This window comes from Cibotium barometz, chromosome 41 (genome assembly GCF_041138505.1).
Source record: "Cibotium barometz isolate CiBa-2024 chromosome 41, ASM4113850v1, whole genome shotgun sequence".
Classification (NCBI taxonomy): domain Eukaryota; kingdom Viridiplantae; phylum Streptophyta; class Polypodiopsida; order Cyatheales; family Cibotiaceae; genus Cibotium; species Cibotium barometz.
Genome location: NC_141086.1, coordinates 48,405,300 through 48,425,035, shown reverse-complemented (window position 1 = coordinate 48,425,035; position 19,736 = coordinate 48,405,300).

The following is a 19,736-nucleotide window of genomic DNA, read 5'->3' as shown; positions in this document are numbered from 1 at the left end:
TCTCCTCAACTCTATCTCATGGAGGTTGAGTTGTTTCTAGATATTTCAAATGGGTAAGATCCTCCAAAATCTATGCCAAGGTAGATTTGGGAAAAAGGGGTTTTTGTAATGGATCTTGAAATTATTAACACCGATGGGAATTGCCAATGTGCTAGGTTGGTTAACAATTGGGATAGACCTTCTTTGGCTTTAACTTTTGTGGGGCTTATTGCTTGTTTGCTTATTCTACTTCTTTGGACAAATTTTCTTCCTCCTTTAGATTTGGTAATTTTCTCATGGGAATTCCCTCTTTCTTCCCCATGGCATTGCCTTTTCTCTTCTTCATATGCCTTATGATGGCATGGTCCTTTGGTTGCATTGGTTGGACCACTTTAATCAAGGTCATCAACCTTGGGGGCTTTGGTGGTATTTCTTGTTATTGATGGTTGATGATTTACCAACTTCTGGCCCAACATTAGGTCCATCCATTTCTCCATCCTCATTTTGAGGTAGTAATCCTCTCTAGCAGTAAAATTTCCCATAATACTTGCATTTTATTATGGGATAGTCATCTTACACGCTTTATAGGTCAAGGTTCTCTCCCATTCATGTTGACCACAAGGTATGATCCTTCTTTCAATAGGCCATCTTGGAGGAAAGGGCCTTCATAGTCTCTACCAAATTAATGCATGTATTTCTCCATCATTCCTCTCTCACTAAAGAGACATGGTGATTAGATTTTGCATCTTACACCTAGTATGGATGTGATGATGTGGTTTGTGATATGCTTACAAACCATTTTGAGTTGAAGCTGGTGACCACTATAGTTTTTGTTTGTTGAAGGTGCCCAAGCTCATCAAAATTTCATATGGAGCTATTAAAATTGGGTAGGCCAGTGCAAAAATAATTCATATTTTTTATTTCTTCAATCATCTCTTGATTTAAGTATTTATTTACAATATCATGTTGTTATTCTATTCTCTTACATGATATCACATCATAGGCTCTAGATAGTACTCTTTGTCAAGCTTGGGATAATGTTAGAAAATGGCATAGTCTATAGGAAATGCAATGATAGCAAGAGCTCAATTGCCTATTTTGTGAAGGTAAATTTAATGGGACCATTTTATAAATTATGGAAGGTCAAGTTTAGGGCCATCCTTGACTCTTATGAGTTATGGAAGACTATTATGGAGACTGATAGAAGGCCGAAGAAGGTTGTCAGTTTTTGGTCAAGCACCAACACTTACATGGTTCTAGACCACCTAGTTGGTTCTGGAAGAGAGATGACTAATGAAACTATGCCTAATGTGACAAGCCAACATTGGCGCATTGTGCTGCCTATCTGCCTAAGCTAGGGGAGTTAGTTGAGACTGCACACAGGTTAGTTCCTATTCCACTTCATGATTGTTGATTCCTGATAGGAGTTAGTTCCTAGTCCAGTCAAGATTCTTGATCCTAATAAGAGTTAACGTACAAACAGTAATACAATTAACACAAAACAGACATGGAATAGAAAGAACTATGCACTGCAAAGTAGAGGCCAACCCATGAGACATTCCTTCAGTATTAGCTTGAACTCTCAACCATACAATACATTAGCAAATGACTTCACTCATGAACTTGTGAGCTCAACTCCCTATATTGACTAGTCTATCTCTCTATCCATACATCTAGAATTAATCCCCTTCTTTCTTACATCTATCCGGTTACTACCCATTTACAAGGAACCATTTTAGGTTGTTACAAAACAAGAAAGCTAGTTAACTCATCATATTTTGTTACACAAGGAACCATTTCAGGTTGTTACAAAACAAGAAAGCTAGTTAACTCATCATATTTTGTTACACAAATAAGAAAGCTAGTTAACCCATTTACAAGGAACCATTTCAGGTTGTTACAAAACAAGAAAGCTAGTTAACTCATCATATTTTGTTACACAAATAGCACAGTCCGGTGGTGACCTCAGTGGTGACTAGAGGAGCTAGTTGGCTACCAATACCTGGTGATGGTGGACACTGCATCAACATAGCAATGAAGCCCCTTGTTCCTGTTGTTCTTTGAAAATGTTGATTTTTTTTTGCATCATAATTGCTTCTAATTCTAGATCATGTTGTCCAAGCTTGTTACGGCATGTTCCATCCTTCTTTTTCTGGTTCAGCTTGTGTAGCAATGCCCCCTAAAACAAACTTTATTGGCTGATCTTGGCCATACCCAGACTCATAAGCTCTTTTTCTACTCTGACCCATGCATGCCTGATCCCTATCCTTTCATCTGGTTGTATGAACTATACATTGATGGGTCATGCATCTGGATTTCTTTGGCACTTTTCATAGCATCTACTATCCATACTGGCCCCATGAAGGCATGGGGCTTTGTCTATTCTAGAGCAATAACATCATCTTCAAAAAAAGTCTACTCCAGTTCTCTTAGCCCTCTTCTGTGGCCTCCGCTCCACTTCCACCCATAGGGTGGAATTCTAGAAGATGGTTATGATCTTTGAACCCCCTTCTCTTTGTCTACTAGATGACTTCACTGGTGGTGAATGAGCCATTGCCTCCTCACTTGGATAAGAACCCACTACTTCCCCGCATGGCTATGGATCTGGGGGAGGGATTCCACCTTGTCCTCGTCTACGCTGTTGCTTGAGAACTACCTTGGTCTTGTCCTACAACCTTAGGCACTTTCAACTAGTTCATAAATTTGGTGATGTCATCCTAGTTAGAAGGCTTCATGGCACCTGCCTATTGTGCTGATTTCACCAATTTCTACATGCATTGAAGGGCGGTTTTCTTCCATGAACTTAGGATCTTTTTCCCTAGTTACTCATGCAATTTTCATTTCATGTCTTCTTATGCCCTCTTCTCTCTTTTGGCTCAGCATTCAAAGTGCAAAATCATCTTTTCTTTGGATTCTATTTCCTCAGTATGGGCTTTCTTCATGGTATCCATCTATTTAGCCTTCTTCTTAATGTTTAAATTTGTTGTTTTCAATGATTGCAACGTTCTTTCTTCACCGTTTTGATGGTCATGTCATCTTGCCTTTGATGTTCTTTGTATTCTTCAATGAGTACTTCTAGCTCTTCTATCGGGATGCATAGGGCCGCCGCATCATTTTCTCTTTCTTCTAACTTCTTCATGGCTGCCTAAGCATGCTCCCTCAGTTCATTTGCCAGGATATGTCCAGTGCAGATCCTGGTCCATAGTAAAATTTCCTTACCTTTCCCATTTGGTTCAATACCTAGCTTCTTCTCCTCTCCTTTCATGATGGCGAACTTCTTGTTCCAGGTCTCCACTTCCACCCTTGCCTGCTTTTCTATGGCTTGATTTAGTTCATCTTGCATTTGCATTGTTTCTTAGTTTTTCTTGGCCATATTTTCCTTCATCTCCTCCATTTCCTTCTTCATTCCTTTGTTGGTCTACTGTTGGAGCTCCTTGATTTGCTTTTGCATGTCCTCCCGCCTGGCCTACTTTTTCCCTTATGTGTATGTCCTCCTGTAGTCTACAGGAGTTTCCTTCTAGCTCATCGTGTTCTGCAAAGCAACATCTTTTTCTTTGTTGATGATGGATTGCACTTTTTTGATTTCCTTGAGTCTATCATTCATGTATCTTTGTAGATAATCTAGGGCTCCTTGCACCCATTTCATCTCAATTGTGTCTGAAAAGCTTGCTTGAGCTGGCACCATCTATGTCAAGATGGGTACGGAGAGTTCTGGTCATGGGGTCTATGTCTCCAGCTGATATGTATTATTTTCTAAATTTTTTCTCATAGCTTCGCTGCTGCTATTACTGATAATTTTCAAATTTCTTAAAAGAATAAAAATCTAATTTTAAGTTCAAATCTTAACTATGAATTTAAATCATAATTATCCCACTAAATTAAGCTAATTCCATTATTCCTCTTTTCCCAATTTGATAAGATAATTTATTTCTCATTTAGAATCAATCAAAGTAGTTTTTAACTACTTATAAATAATCTAGAAGAATTTACCATTATTTTGTTATAATAAAAGCATAAATATATAATTTTCTTATTCTCTACCTTAACAAGCTTGGAGTTTGGTTTTGAAATAAGAATTTATCAAGATATCTTTGCCCTAAGATAAGCATAATCAAGTACACACAGTCCGTGGAGCAAGCAAAGCTTGATAAGGATGTGGCACCACCTATACACATAGAACCAGAAGAAAGAGCTCCCATTGAGCAAGAAGGGGACCTCAAGGAAGAGATATGGAAGCCATGTTTTGATGAGTAAGGGGAGTTCTTGCAGAGACCAAGGGGAGTTCTTACAGAAACCAAGCCTACAAGAAGAAGATAAAGACTCCGAGCAAGAGGGTATAAGTGAAGAGGTCTCACAACAAAGCTGGGAAGAGGAAAATGACCTTGAAGATCTCAAAGAAGAAGGTCATGAGATATCAAGACACATGACACAAGCACATGGTTCAATGTTTGGGCCTCCTAAATAGAGAATCTATTTGAAGAAAACACCCTAGAGGATCTCAACAATGAAGAGGGAACCTGAACCTTAAGATTAAGAAGACCAATGGTTTGATGACACAGAGGCATGGCTAGAGAATAGTGATAAAGAGAAAGAGGACCTACACTTTGAAGAAGAATAACCATGATGAGATCACAAGGAGAATTCAGGAGGCAAGGGGAAACCACACCACAATCAAACCACAAAACTTTTCCCATAGCATATGACAACCCTCTTAGCGATGTTCGCAAGTGCATGGTGCTACAGGTGGAAAACAAGGAGACGAAGGGTCAAAAAGCCAATAAGACTCGCATATTATTCAAGAAAAGCCTGAGGAAGAGGAAAGACACAAGTTCTAAGAGAAGAATAAAGTCATCATGCAAGAGAACCCACTATGGGAATGCAAAAAGGAGCATGATTGATTGCTCAACGATAATGATTTATATGACTCTCCATCATCATGGTGGAAATAAGAGAATGAGGGCAAATCAACAAATGATGAAAAAGGGATGCCCATGGAGATACAAAAACGTATCAGTAGGGTCAAGGGGAATGACCATGATGCTAGGTATGTACATAGGCAGAATACTTGTAAGATTCCTCCCTAGCCTCTCAAAATGTCCAGCATATTCCCCTGCAATCAATTCCCTCTTCAGAAATGTAAGAGATCTTGTCTCTGGCTATTTTGACATAGAGAGAGAAAATATTCTAGAGAGAGAATATTCAGATTTTGAATATTTTTAGATAGAAAAATTTCTCATATTATTAAAATGAATTCCCCTGAAACAGAAATTCAAAAAGAACTTTCCAATGTGCAATTGGAATTTATTGGAAATGGGTATAAAGGACCTTAGCCTAAGGGTCTAGATTTTCACAAATTTTTGGATTATGGTCCAATTAAGGTTCCTATGGGCCAATAGCATCAATCCATGTGTAGGGAGGAGATAAATCCAATTTGTAAAAGAAGATACCCAAAAATGACTAAATGCTCACATAAGATGAAGAGTTGACTATGTACAAGGTTTATTAGTAAGAAACTATGAGTAATATCAAAAATATAAGATATTATTAAGAATATGAGATATTTTGGGTATCCAAAAATGAGTAAATGCTCACATAAGATGAAGAGTTAAAAATGTACAAGGTTTATTAGTAAAAAAATTATGAGCAATATTAAAAATATGAGATATTTTGGGTATAATGATTCCATTTTGACACATATGTAAGGAAGGGGAGTCCATTAAAGGAGGTGCATATTTCACATGCTTGAAAGAGTTTTAAACTCATAAAAATTGTGATATTTTTATCTCTCCTCTCTCTTGAATCAAACCAAATCAAAATGGAACCAAACCTAATCGAAAAGGAACCAAACTAGATCCAAATCTAGTCCAAATTCAACCAAACTGAATCTAGAAAATTCTAGAATTCAGTTAGCTTTGGTTAGAGCTTCCCTCTCCTATAAATAGAACATGAAGAAACACCTTCATAAAGGCATGATCATAATCTTCCAGAGAGTCATTTTCTCATTCAAAACACAACCATGTTTCACACAAAGCCTGAAACACAAGAGAAGGTCTAAGCCCACACGTGCTCCTAGTTGATGCTGTAATTTTTTTGGGAAAAAATCTAAATTAAATTGAAATTCAGCTATCAAGGAATCTTGTTAAAGGTTTACCTCTGTACCATTCCCTTCAAGCCTTCTATTGTAGCACCTCTTATAGATAGTATGAGCCTTATCTAAATTTCCAAAACCTACTTCCATGGAAATATACCCTTTCTAGGCTTCAACCATCTACTAACTCGGTTTGGTCTTGAAGCCTGTAAGCCTGTTGCTACACCAGTAGAGATAGGTGATAGCCTTAGTCTCCAGGATACAAGTGAACTATTTGATGCATCACTTTATCAACAGGCTATTGGGTGTCTCATCTATCTATGTAATACGAGGCGAGACATTTATATTGGGGTCTCCCACTTGAGTAGGCTTATGCAAAGTCTCAGAGGCAAGCATTGGAAGGGTGCCAAACAAGTATTCAGATACTTACAGGACACTTAGTTCCTTGGCTTATTCTATGCTAAGAGGGGGGATGTTCAATTGTGTGCTTTCAATGATTCTGATTGGGCTAGATGTTATGACACGCACGAGTGTCTACTAGTGGTTTTTGCTTTCACCTTGGTGAAATGTGTACATCATGGCTCATCAAGAAGAAGCCAACAATGCTACTTTAAGTTATGAAGTTGAGTACAAGGTAACTTTTATAGTGACTATGATATGTGTATGGTTTAGACGCCTTTTGGTGGCAGATCTTGGTGTTGGTGGCAGCAGTCCCCCAACTCCATCTTCACTGACACAACTAGATTGCATTAGTCATTTGCGAGGAACCCATTTGTTGCATGGATGATCAATGCAAGGATGCAACAAAAAAGACATTTAGGGCTCTTGTAAAGAGTTCCAAGTTGTAGATGAATGTGGGAGTGGGCTTGACAATAATCCCACATGGGAACTTTTGGGAGTTTTAGAGTTTTTGTATAAAAAGTGGCTCATTTGAGAGCTTAGGGAGACATTGGGCAAACTCATGTTTGAGCTCTCTTGAGACTAGCTGTTATATGTACATTATGTGTGTTATGTTATATACACATTATGTGTGCATATACTAGGAGGCTAACCCACATTAGGCTTGTGAGCATGGGAGCATGAGAACAAGCTCTAGTGGAGCATGGGTTAGGACTAACCTTAAGGTTTAAGGTTAGGGTCAGGCATCCAAGGGTCACACATGAGGAATGGAAAGTCAAGAGTCACTTGAGGACCCTCCTATATAATAGGGGCATGGGGCACACTCAAGGGAGCTTGGGAGCTTGGGGGCTTGGAGGCTAGGAAGCTTGAGGCTTATGCTATGGTCTCTTGTGTAGAGATCCATATCCACTCTTCTACCATTTCACACTTTAGCTACATGCTATTGGATTGGAGTTATACCTCTTGATGGTATGGGACATCAAGGTAGAGGTATGATGTATTTCATTTATGATTCATGTGTGCATCCCTTGGGCTCGGGGGTGGTTGGGTGGTTGAGTTTATGCCTGGTTTATGCATGTTTATGCATAACAATTATCTAGAGAGATCTTAGGGTTTTAACAGTGGTATCAGAGCAATCTCTATTTAATTGTTGATTTTTTTTAGTAAATTTTAATATTTACTAATAAAATGTTATCTTTTGTTGATTTGTGTTGATGAATTGCACGTGGATCATCGATGTGGTGATTGGAACGTGTGTAACTACAATTCAATGGACAAATCGACGTTGCGGGGGAATTCCGTGAGTTAATGCTATTTTTCTCTATTTTTAATGGTTAAAATCGAGCATTAATGGAATTTTTTACAAAAATACCATAAAGTTTATGGTGGATATTTTTGTATAATGGATTCCCTGAATTTCTAAAAAAATTTTCTATTTTTAAAGGAATTTTTTGAGCATTTTTTTGATTTAAAATATATTTTTATACATTTTTTGCGGGTTTTTTCCGCGGGAATGCGATCAAATTTCTGTCAATTTGCTACTAAAATTCAGTAGGGGACAGCGTGTTGATGCATAAATTGCTCTTCCGTGTGCGTGGGGTCCTCTCCGCCTCTCAAATCTGATATTTCCTTCATTTTTTCGTGAAATTTCTCTTAAAAAGGAATTTTTTAAATTAAACATTAATCATAATTAATGTCTAATTATGATTATGAGTTTAATTAAAAATCTTAATCAAAGATTAAGTTAATCTCAAGCTAATCTCTCTGATTAAGAGAGAGAGAGAGAGAGAAGAGATTAGAGGAGAGGAGGAAAGGGAGGAGAGAGGGGAGAAGAGAGAAATTCATCTCTCTCTCACTCTCATTCGCGCAGGCGACGGGGAGGGGGGGCGCTGCGCAGCAGCCGCCGGCGAAAAATACCCCCCCCCTTAAAAAATCAAAGTTTATTATAAGCTAATAAAGCTTATTTTTTTTATTTTTTTTCCATTTTTTTAAAAAATGAGTTTTTTATTTAAAAAAAAGGCTTTTGAATTTATTTCAGAAAAAAGCTGCTGAAAATTTCAAAAAAAATTGGGATTTGAGGGAAAAAATCCCTGAAAATTTTCTGGAAATTTCTTATTGAAAAACTTTTGGCTTTTCATCTTCCGGAAAACCTTTGGCTTTCCGTTTTCCAGAAACCTTTTGGCTTTCCGAATTCCGGAAAAACTTTTGACCTTCCGTATTCCGGAAACCTTTGACCTTTCACATTCCGATTTTTTTTGTCTTTTCATTTTCCCAAAACTTTTGGCTTTCCGTATTCCGGGAAAACCGTTGGAATTCCGAAATTTTTTAACCGTTCGTATTCTAAATGCGTTCGGGGTTGATTAAAAATTTCAAAAAATTCTTAAAAATTAGTGTAAAATTAGACAAAGGTTATTTTAAATTTTGGAAAAATGTGGGGTTGGTTTTTGGCATGTGGTGTGTCCATTCGGGCACCCGTGACCATTCAAATTCCTTTAAAATTATATTTTTTGACCCAAAAAATTAGAAAAATCCATTAAAATTGAAAATTTTCATTGGATTTGAGAATTGTCGGGCGGAATTGGAAATTTCGTGAACGATGGGATTCTCAGGGAAAATTAGGAATATTCTAGATATTATATTTGGAAATCCTAAAAATTGGTATTTTTAAAATATCAATGGTATTTTGGTAAATTAAATTGCTAAATTTTTTTTAGAAAAATATAGGTTTGGAATGCCATGAGATAGGTTTGGTGGAATTCAAAATTATTATATTTTGAGGCCCTATAAATTAGGGAAAAGTTAGAAAAATTCATGATAATTCTTTTTCTCGAGAATTTAATATTTTTGAGGTTTATTTAATGTTGAAGTACGTTTTCTCGTGTTGACATTAGATAGATGGGGGTTATTTGCATATTTTATTAATACGATTATACCTCGTATTAATAGATATTTATGTTTGGATTAATTCTAAACGATGTATTCATGATTTTTTACCATTATTTAGCCATTCTTTTTGGACATGTTCCTTAATTTCTTTTGATGGCTATAATTTACGTTCAAAGTGTGTTTCACCTTTGACACTTTTCCATGATAATCTATTTTGGCACTTATTAAAGTGTGGTTTGTGCTTAATTTCTTAAGCCTAAGACAAATTCTATCATGGGTCAGTTGATCGGTTTGTTTTGGTGGATTTTATATATAGACTCATCAGGTTCTGCCTAGATCACTTGTGTCTAGGGTTTTTTTTATTGAGTGTTACATACATGTGTTTCACTTTCTTACTTTGGAGTTTTATTTGAACAACACAATGTTCATATACTTTGGATTGATGAGTTGGCCACCAATTTTAATGCTTCTTTTGGCATGATTTATGTCCATTAGATGGTATGCATTGACTTTTATGATCAACTATGGTTTTTATGGATTCGAGGAGCTTCTATGCTTTTATCCATAGTTTTATAAGGATCTTTTGATCTTTTGCATAATTTCATGTGCTTTGAAGGTAGCATTTGCCTTCGTTTTTTGCACGTAATTTTGGAGTATATTTCTTGTACTCTTGTACATATTCCAACTCGGATACCTAGTTGCTTATATATCTAGGTGAGTTATTTTTCTACCCTAACTTTATTATGTTTTGGGTAGTTATCATTAGAAAGGCACCAATAATTCAATTTCTTTTCTAATGATGTACTCAGAAGGATTTATTCCTTGATGTAGTCTCAAGTATATAGAGACAGGTTTAGTATGTGAAAGTCTGGATAAGGCCATCTTATTCCTTTTACACAGGATTTTATTCATATTTTTCTAGACGGCATACTAGGGAGTTTCAAATTGTTAAGGTATGTATGGGTGGTATCATGGTGGTATGGGACGCTAGTGATCCCTCGCATATATTATCTAATGGGATAATTTGGGCTCAAGATTGTTGCTTTGCTTACATCACTTAGCATGTTGACCTCAACATTCAAAGATAATTTTATTTTCTAAATTCACTAGAAGTTATATTCTCTAGATAAATTTCTTTTATCTATAGCCTATATGTTTTGATGAGGGTAATCTCATCGGCATTTTCACTTGTTGAAATCTCTTTCTTTAGAGTTCAAACAAGTTTATCTTGTTGTATTCGGATAAGGAAATTTGGATTCTTCCTTTGTTGGCATTTCTTTCTCTAGTTCCGTAATTTAGGTGATTTACACAATCAACCTGATAGGTTTACGGATGGATATATGTGACTCATCGAGACGTTGATGATTCTCTATGTTGATATGGGTAACTCGAGACGTCGATTATTCCATATGCAGATGTGGGTATGTCGGGGCGCCGATGAATCCCTGGTTTCTGCTGTTATAATGCCATGTTTTCCTACTTTATTCCAAATGGTTTACAATGAGGAAGTTACTTTGAATGTGAATTGTTCTGATCATCCGCAGTAGTCTGATGGGCAAACAGAGTGTATGAATCAGATTATAGTGTATATGCTTTGTGCATATGTCTCTAGAAAATCATCATATTGGGAAATATCTTCCAATGATGGAATTTGCCTATAACAGTTCTAAATTTACGGCTATTATTTTTTAGTCCGTGCATACTTATGTATGGGTATTAACCCAGGGCACCTATTGATGTCAGTCTTAAGGACATCGAGCTTGATGCATCGAGGGATTTCTTGCGAGATATGCAGGAAATTCTGACCGAAGCTCGGGATTCTATCAGGAGTGCTCATGATAGGGCACGGTTTTATGCTGATAGGGGACGCTCATCTCGGTCTTTTGAACCAGGAGCGTTGGTTTATTTTAATGTTCCTAAAGATTTTCAGACTTTGTCAATGGAAAAATGCTCGATTTTATCTCCTAGATATTGTGGTCCATTTCGAGTTATATATCGGATTGGCACGGTTGCGTAAGAACTAAAACTACCTCCAATTGTTAGAGTTCATCCAGTATTTCATATCAATAGATTGAAAGGGAAACTGGGAGGTGAGGATGACACAGTAACTCCTCAAGAACGCGTTGAAGTCGATGAATTATCCTATGTTCCACATGAACCTGATAAGGTACTTGAATTCAGGAAAAGGAAACTTTGTAGTTGACTAATCCCTGAGGTTAAGATAAGGTGGAAAGATAGGGAAATTAAGAATTCGACTTGGGAGTCGGTGAGATTGTTCAGCGCAGTTCTCCTTCTTTTCATTGCAAGAGTGCAATGTTTTGAGAGAGGGGAAGTATGGTATATGTACATTATGTGTGTTATGTTATATACACATTATGTGTGCATATACTAGGAGGCTAACCCACATTAGGCTTGTGAGCATGGGAGCATGGGAACAAGCTCTAGTAGAGCATGGGTTAGGACTAACCTTAAGGTTTAAGGTTAGGGTCAGGCATCCAAGGGTCACACATGAGGAATGGAAAGTCAAGAGTCACTTGAGGGCCCTCCTATATAATAGGGGCATGGGGCACACTCAAGGGAGCTTGGGAGCTTGGGGGCTTGGAGGCTAGGAAGCTTGAGGCTTATGCTATGGTCTCTTGTGTAGAGATCCATATCTACTCTTCTACCATTTCACACTTTAGCTACATGCTATTGGATTGGAGTTATACCTCTTGATGGTATGGGACATCAAGGTAGAGGTATGATGTATTTCATTTATGATTCATGTGTGCATCCCTTGGGCTCGGGGGGGTGGTTGGGTGGTTGAGTTTATGCCTGGTTTATGCATGTTTATGCATAACAATTATCTAGAGAGATCTTAGGGTTTTAACACTAGCTCTCCCTCTTCTTCCATAGAGGTGCAAGCTCTTCTCTCTCCCCATCTACATTGTTGTAAGTTCTATTCTTTTGTTAATTCAATGCAATGAGTTGATATTTGTCTCTCTTCTCATGTCAATTCTCTAGTGTGCATGTTTTTTATTGATAGCTTCAAGATTTGTGTGCATGCTAGGGAAATGAGTATATGAGAATGAAGAATGCTTTGATCTTGTGTATGCAATAGATAAGCTTTCTTCTTGTTTGGATGTATGGATGAGTGGAATGTGGAGTTGAGTGAGCAATAGCAAGATTGAGCTTGTGTGTATGTTAAGTCTATGTCAATAGTAGTAGTATTCCTAGCATTCTCTCCATCAAATGGATAAGCTTTTGTGCACCGGTATGGGTTGAATCCCTAGCTCCGAAAGGGATGCAAATCCCATTGGATTGAGCTAAGTGTGGATCATACTACTCTTGCTACAAGTGAGAGAGTTTTCTGTCTCTCCACCATTGTTTCGTGCTCGCACAAAGCACAGTGAGATGCATTATCATTATATCAAGGAGAGGCTCATTGTAGAAGAGATTAACCTAGCTTATATCTCTACACACGATAATGTGGCAAATATGTTCACAAAGGCTCTCTCATGAGGGAAGTTCAAAGATTTTCTCAAAGCTTTGGGATTATTTTGCGATTTGGAGATTGATCAGCGACATGATCCCTGTACATGTTCACATCATCACTATTGGGAGGATTTATAGCATTTATATGGTAGTTGTTGAAATAGGCAAACAAACCCACTGTATTACTAGTGTGAAGGCTTCATATATTGGACACAAGAACAAAACTTATCCCACTTAGACTCAATGTAAAAGAAGCCTTACCGCATGTGATTCTCCATATGTAAAAGGGTCAAATCAATCATCCACCGAGTGTGTGAAAGCGAACCTATCCACAGCTCACATCATAGGTGATGTCATGGGGACATAATGTACCTTTAGCCTATAAAGAGGCATTCCACTCATGAATAAAATAAATTAACTTTTTCCCTTATCTTGTGTACACTCTCTCTTTTCACTCAGCTTAATCTTAGTAATCATGTCTCTCGAGCTTGTGATTAACTATGAGCCACCATACCTCATTACACTCCTACACTGCACTCTCACACACTGTGTGTCGATCTCTCTACTTTCTCAACATGGTATCTTAGAGCATTAGTGTAGGTATGTTTCCTCAAGCCTTCCATATCATTTCCACTCCCAATGATCAGGTCATTAGCCCTTAATCATTGTCATTAGGTGCACTCATCACACTTCACATACCCTTCCTAAAATTATGGATCTGGATACCCAACCCTTGGAGTTCTTAGATTTATCCATCCACCAAAACATCGGCAACCAAACTCCATAGGCCTCTACCGGGGTGCTCCTTCTTGGTAGGTACCTCCCTCCGGTCCCACCCCCCCTTCTATCTCTCCCACCTGTCTCTCTTCCTCACAGACAGCAGGCTCATGGGAGTCACATTAGGTCGGGCACCCACACATGAGAGAGCTAGATGCCCTTGTCCCGTTGGACCCTGCCACCTCCAGCTCATGAGTCCTAGATTCAGGAGATCCTGGCCTGCCATTGAGGAGCCTCATCCTCACAATAGACTATCAATACTAATTTTGGAGTTCATTTTTTATGTTTTCAAAAAGGTAGTTTATTTTTCCATTTAAACTTACTAAGTTAAATCTCCAAACCTATTAACCTCATCCTCACAATAGACTATCAATACTAATTTTGGAGTTCATTTTTTATGCTTTCAAAAAGGCAGTTTATTTTTCCATTTAAACTTACTAAGTTAAATACCCAAACCTGTTAACCTCACTTGATTTTCGCAAAAGGACCACAAGCATTTTCCCTCCCCTGTAGAAGAAATCACTCCCTGTGTCCCCTCTCTCAAAACCCCGGCAAAACAAATCGTCTGTCTTTTTTTCTCTACTTTTCCCTTGGAAGTGTGAGTGTATACTGCCTACCTTCACGAGATTCTCAAGGAACCACACCACAGTTAGAAAGCCGCGTGAGTGGTCCGCTCTGTACAATCACAAAACGTTAGAACCCGCGTGGCCTGTCTTCCGTCCGCGACGCCGGCGCCAACCATCCACGTTGGTGGGGACGTCCTGCTGAATAATAAGGCACAGGATTCTTGGCATCGTGAAGACACACACACACACACACGAGCGCACACTCTGGTCGGGACGAGCATGCCTCCTCTTAAGCCCCGCCTGCACCGCCAGCTCACTCTCACCTTCTTCGGCATTTCTCAGCTTCTTCTGCATTTCGCAGTTCCAGGTAGGGGTCTTCTTCTCCACTGCAGTTGTCGTCATGCAAGGCTATGCCATTAGGTCTTCTCCGTGCTCATAACTGCTGCATGCTATCCACCTCTTATAGATCATCCCTTTGTGCCTTGCTCTCTTTAGCACCTATGATGGTTTTCGAAAGCATATCGGCTATGTTCTTGAAAATTTGTATAGGGTCAAGAAGATGATTGACTAAAAGATCACTCCAATATGGGAGTAGATGGAAGATGGATAGCCGCTTCATTTCGGGGGGTGAACAACTTGGATCCACTTCCCATTCCCTCCTCTAAATCACTTGTCTTTAGCACACGAGGAGGCCTCCCTAGAAATCTCTCTCGCAACTCATGGTTTTCGGGGAGATACTTTTTGTGGCCCTCGTAGATAACCTTCTTCAAAGATGTTGAGTACCGGGCCTTTAATCCATGGCACCCACATATAGGGCATGCATTATAACTAGATATTGAAAGCCCTGCCAAACATGCTAATCATTATGATGAGATATGTATCGATGATTATTTCGACACCTATTTTGACGGCCACTTAAGTTCATTTTTTATTTCTGTTCACATTCAAATTTTGAATTTTTGGTAGCTCGGAACCTTTCCATAAAAAACAATAATATACCGACTAGGCCATGCATGAAGAGGTATAAAAGAAGCTCCACCTCTCCCTCATTTGAACCCAAATTTTCATGCATATTCAACATACATGGAGCCTGTGAGTGCTATGAACCTTTCAAGTTTTGTTAATTTAGAGGAGAAAATGCCCATGCAGTCATTGCAAGTATCAAGTCACCCGATGTCGAAGAATTTGCAACGAGCATTCAAAAAAATGGGGCATATTTCTAGTAGAGCACTTGCAACATCTACTTGCTGGCCTCAATGTTCACCTAGACAACAATGAACCAGTGGATATCCAATCTAAGTGGAGAAAAAGAGCAAGGGCAGAGGTAACCTGGATGGGATTGGAACACGAGAAAGCTTTTACGAACTCGGATCAAGTTCTAGAACATGACATGGCCGACATGATAGATTACCTACACGACACAAGCCACAGAGTAGATGATCATGAAGTAGAAGACATCAAACGATGTGTGCAACATGCTTCTCAAGAGGAGAAAGAGATACGTAGGCTTGCCCATCAACCATTTTACCGTGAAGCATGTGTTTGAGTTCTTCGCACTTGCCTCTCTATATTGAACTTGCAATCAATATATGGGTAGTCTGATAGGAGCGTTTCAAAACTTATGGGGTATGTGTCCCTTTCCCTCTCTATGTTTCACATGCTTTTACGAAATCCATTGCATCTTTAATGCCATGTAGCCTTTGCTCCTCACGATTGCATGACTACATGGCATAAACTTAATAAGGCCAAGAAGAAATGAGTCGTGAATCAAATCAAAAGTGAGTTTATGCCAGCACCAGGTAGCCAAGAGGTTCATCCTCGATGGAGAAAAGATCACATGGTGAAAGTGATGAAGCACTGGCACAACGACATCACACGCAAGATGGTAAAGTCTAGGAGACAAAAGCCTTGGAATTTCTCACAAGAGATTTGGGAAGAGGAGAAAGCACAAGGCAAAGCTTTGGAATTTATCACAAGAGATTTGGAAAGAGGAGTGTAGAAAGCACCATGAAAACCCCCAAAGGTATAAGTAGCAAGAGGAGGCCACACTGAAGCGACGAATGGAGAGCATAGGGAGCTCCCACCTTGGAAGCAGTGGTTGGGATGTTTTCCACACCTATTTTGTAAGTGTTAATACACATATCACTCACGTTTTTGGCATAATGGGCATTTAATTTTTTTAAATAAGTACTCATGCTTCATGCTTCCAGCTGCAATGAGTTGTCGGTCATGCTATTGCATGGGACGTATACCCTCCTCTCGCAACTTGAGCAAGAGGGCCACAACGTGAATTGGACGGATGTGGTGGTGAATATGGTAAATCACAACATTTTCTACACATCAATTAGTTTTTTCCTCACTTGTCATTTCTAAGTTTTTTTTCCTTGAATACTCTTATGCACGGACCAGTGCCAAATCCTGAGGACAACGCTGATGATTAGGAGCTGTGTATAGGAGTCGAGTCTCAGTGGCATACTTCTTTTTGTCGGCTCTATGCCTCTTTTTGTGCACTTTCTTTTGGCCCCATTATGAGCTATGTAACTTTTGTTACTTATTAATAAAAATTTCCATTTCATGACCTTACAACAGAGAAAAGAGATGTAATTTGTAACACTGGTATACAGGTACACCCAACTGCTACAGACTACACCTGGCTTTACCATTATTAAAAAAAATTAAAACATGCATTCGTTGATATATCTATCGATATAAGCGTAAAAATAAGCGTCGAAATCGTGATAAAAAACAGCATCGTTAATGTCAAAATACAGGTCGCAATAATGGTCATTGTCAGCATCGAAACTGGCATCCTAATAAGCATCAAAATAGTGGCCAAAAACATGATTATTTTTTATGGTTATCTCGACGTTTATATCGATGTGTATATCGATTCGTATATTGACGGTTTGATATCGATGCTTTTTTCAACACACATATTGACGCTTTTGGGGATTTTTTATATGTTCAAAACCGTCAGAAAAAAAGTCAAAAATAAACCTCCCTGTAATAGTGAATCTAAGGTGCGGGGGGGCTACTCTCTATAGACATCATGTCTTTTGGTCTTAGATCGGGTTGACCATGGGTGAAGGAATTATACCCTATAGCAAGCTAACAAAATTTATGTGGTTGAATTTCTGTTTCAGGCCCCGTTTCGGCTTTGCGAAGTTTTTATAAGCAGTTTGAAGAGGTATCAACAATAATCACAGATTCTAGATATGCAGTGTTCTTGTGCAGGTTTTGTAAAAAAAATTATGTGAAATGGTTGATGTATTGTGCCTACAAAGTATTTAGAGACTGGATATGTATGTGCAAGTGATTGGGTTACATACAGTAACTATAATATGAAAGATATAGAGTACCATAGGTGATTAAAGATTTTTGGGAGTGTAAAAGCTTTTCGTAAATACTGTGTTGTGCAGGTAAATGTTATAGAGCAACAAGGAAAATTTCTAACCATCTATCACGAATTTTAGTGAGAAGTTGGATAAGAACAACTTCCAAGCTTGGAAGTTTAGAATGACAAACTTCCTAAATGGAAAAGGCTATTGGGAGTTTGTTATAGCAGGTGACGAGAAGGAGCCAAAGCTTCTATATAGGGTGTGGTGGCATCTTGTCATAGATATCTCCTCCGGCCGGGTTTTTTGGGGGAGCAACGGTTGGGAGATGGGAACCTAGCCGGAAGCTTTGATGTATTGTTCATAGTCCTCGCTAAGAGGGCTGGGTGGACAAAAATATTGTGTGGTGAATTCCTTGTTGTAAATATAGGAGCCTTCTAGTGTTACTCTAACCCCCATACTCTTGATTGTTGACATTATTCCTCTCTTGCATTATAGGCATGATGTATCAGTCCTCCTTACTTAACTACTTAAACTCTGCACCTTCTTGATAGGAGAAAACAACTTTCCCCTACTGGTTTTCCTTTTACCATACCCTTGAAGTTCTAGTTTTCTGATATCTCGTAAGACGAATCTCCTTAAGACTTATGCAGTGGTTGAATATCTCACAAAGGTGCTCCTTGTTCACCTGGATATGAAGGAGAACCATGAGTTACAACAAACTTTTGACTACTAAATAGTAACAGCTACAAAGTGACCTACCTATGGTGCTAATCGAGAGACAAATGCAGTACACAGGTCAATATTCGAGTTCTTTTCTTTCAAGTCTAGTTTTGCTTGCACATTAGGTTCTTCATGACCTGATGCAGCAATTTCACCAACATTTTGTCTTGTATCACTGTGAATGCTACCCAAATTCTCCTTTGTTGCCTCTTCAGCATTGTGAGCTATTGAGATTCTAGGCCGTTTTTGGATTTCTTTTCTTTAGAGGCATCTGAATCTTGAAGGTGTTGTATCTTCTATCCCAAACTAGTAGAAACTACCTTCTTGGCCAACCTTTCCTCAGCTTCCTTCAAATTACAAGAGTCTGCAAAGCAACAAAATTAGCATCTTGCTATTGCTGCTACCAATCGCTTCACTTCAACCAATTTGGTGTAACCCATACAAATCAACTTCAAAAACAATAGGGCAAGTTCCTTTTATACATTGGAGAGACTGAATATTACAATAACTTTAAGTTGGTTCAAGAGAAAAGAAGAGGTGACTTTCAAGAAACACCTTCATAAAGGCATGATCATAATCTTCCAGAGAGTCATTTTCTCATTCAAAACACAACCATGCTTTACACAAAGCCTGAAACACAAGAGAAGGTCTAAGCCCACACGTGCTCCTAGTTGATGCTGTAATTTTTTTGGGAAAAATTCTAAATTAAATTCAAATTCAGCTATCAAGGAATCTTGTTAAAGGTTTACCTCTGTACCATTCCCTTCCAGCCTTCTATTGTAGCACCTCTTATAGATAGTATGAGCCTTATCTAAATTTCCAAAACCTACTTCCATGGAAATATACCCTTTCTAGGCTTCAACCATCTACTAACTCGGTTTGGTCTTGAAGCCTGTAAGCCTGTTGCTACACTAGTAGAGATAGGTGATAGCCTTAGTCTCCAGGATACAAGTGAACTATTTGATGCATCACTTTATCAACAGGCTATTGGGTGTCTCATCTATCTATGTAATACGAGGCGAGATATTTATATTGGGGTCTCCCACTTGAGTAGGCTTATGCAAAGTCTCAGAGGCAAGCATTGGAAGGGTGCCAAACAAGTATTCAGATACTTACAGGACACTTAGTTCCTTGGCTTATTCTATGCTAAGAGGGGGGATGTTCAATTGTGTGCTTTCAATGATTCTGATTGGGCTCGATGTTATGACACGCACGAGTGTCCACTAGTGGTTTTTGCTTTCACCTTGGTGAAATTTGTACATCATGGCTCATCAAGAAGAAGCCAACAATGCTACTTTAAGTTATGAAGTTGAGTACAAGGTAACTTTTATAGTGACTACTATGATGTGTGTATGGTTTAGACGCCTTTTGGTGGCAGATCTTGGTGTTGGTGGCAGCAGTCCCCCAACTCCATCTTCACTGACACAACTAGATTGCATTAGTCATTTGCGAGGAACCCATTGTTTCGTGCTCGCACAAAGCACAGTGAGATGCATTATCATTATATCA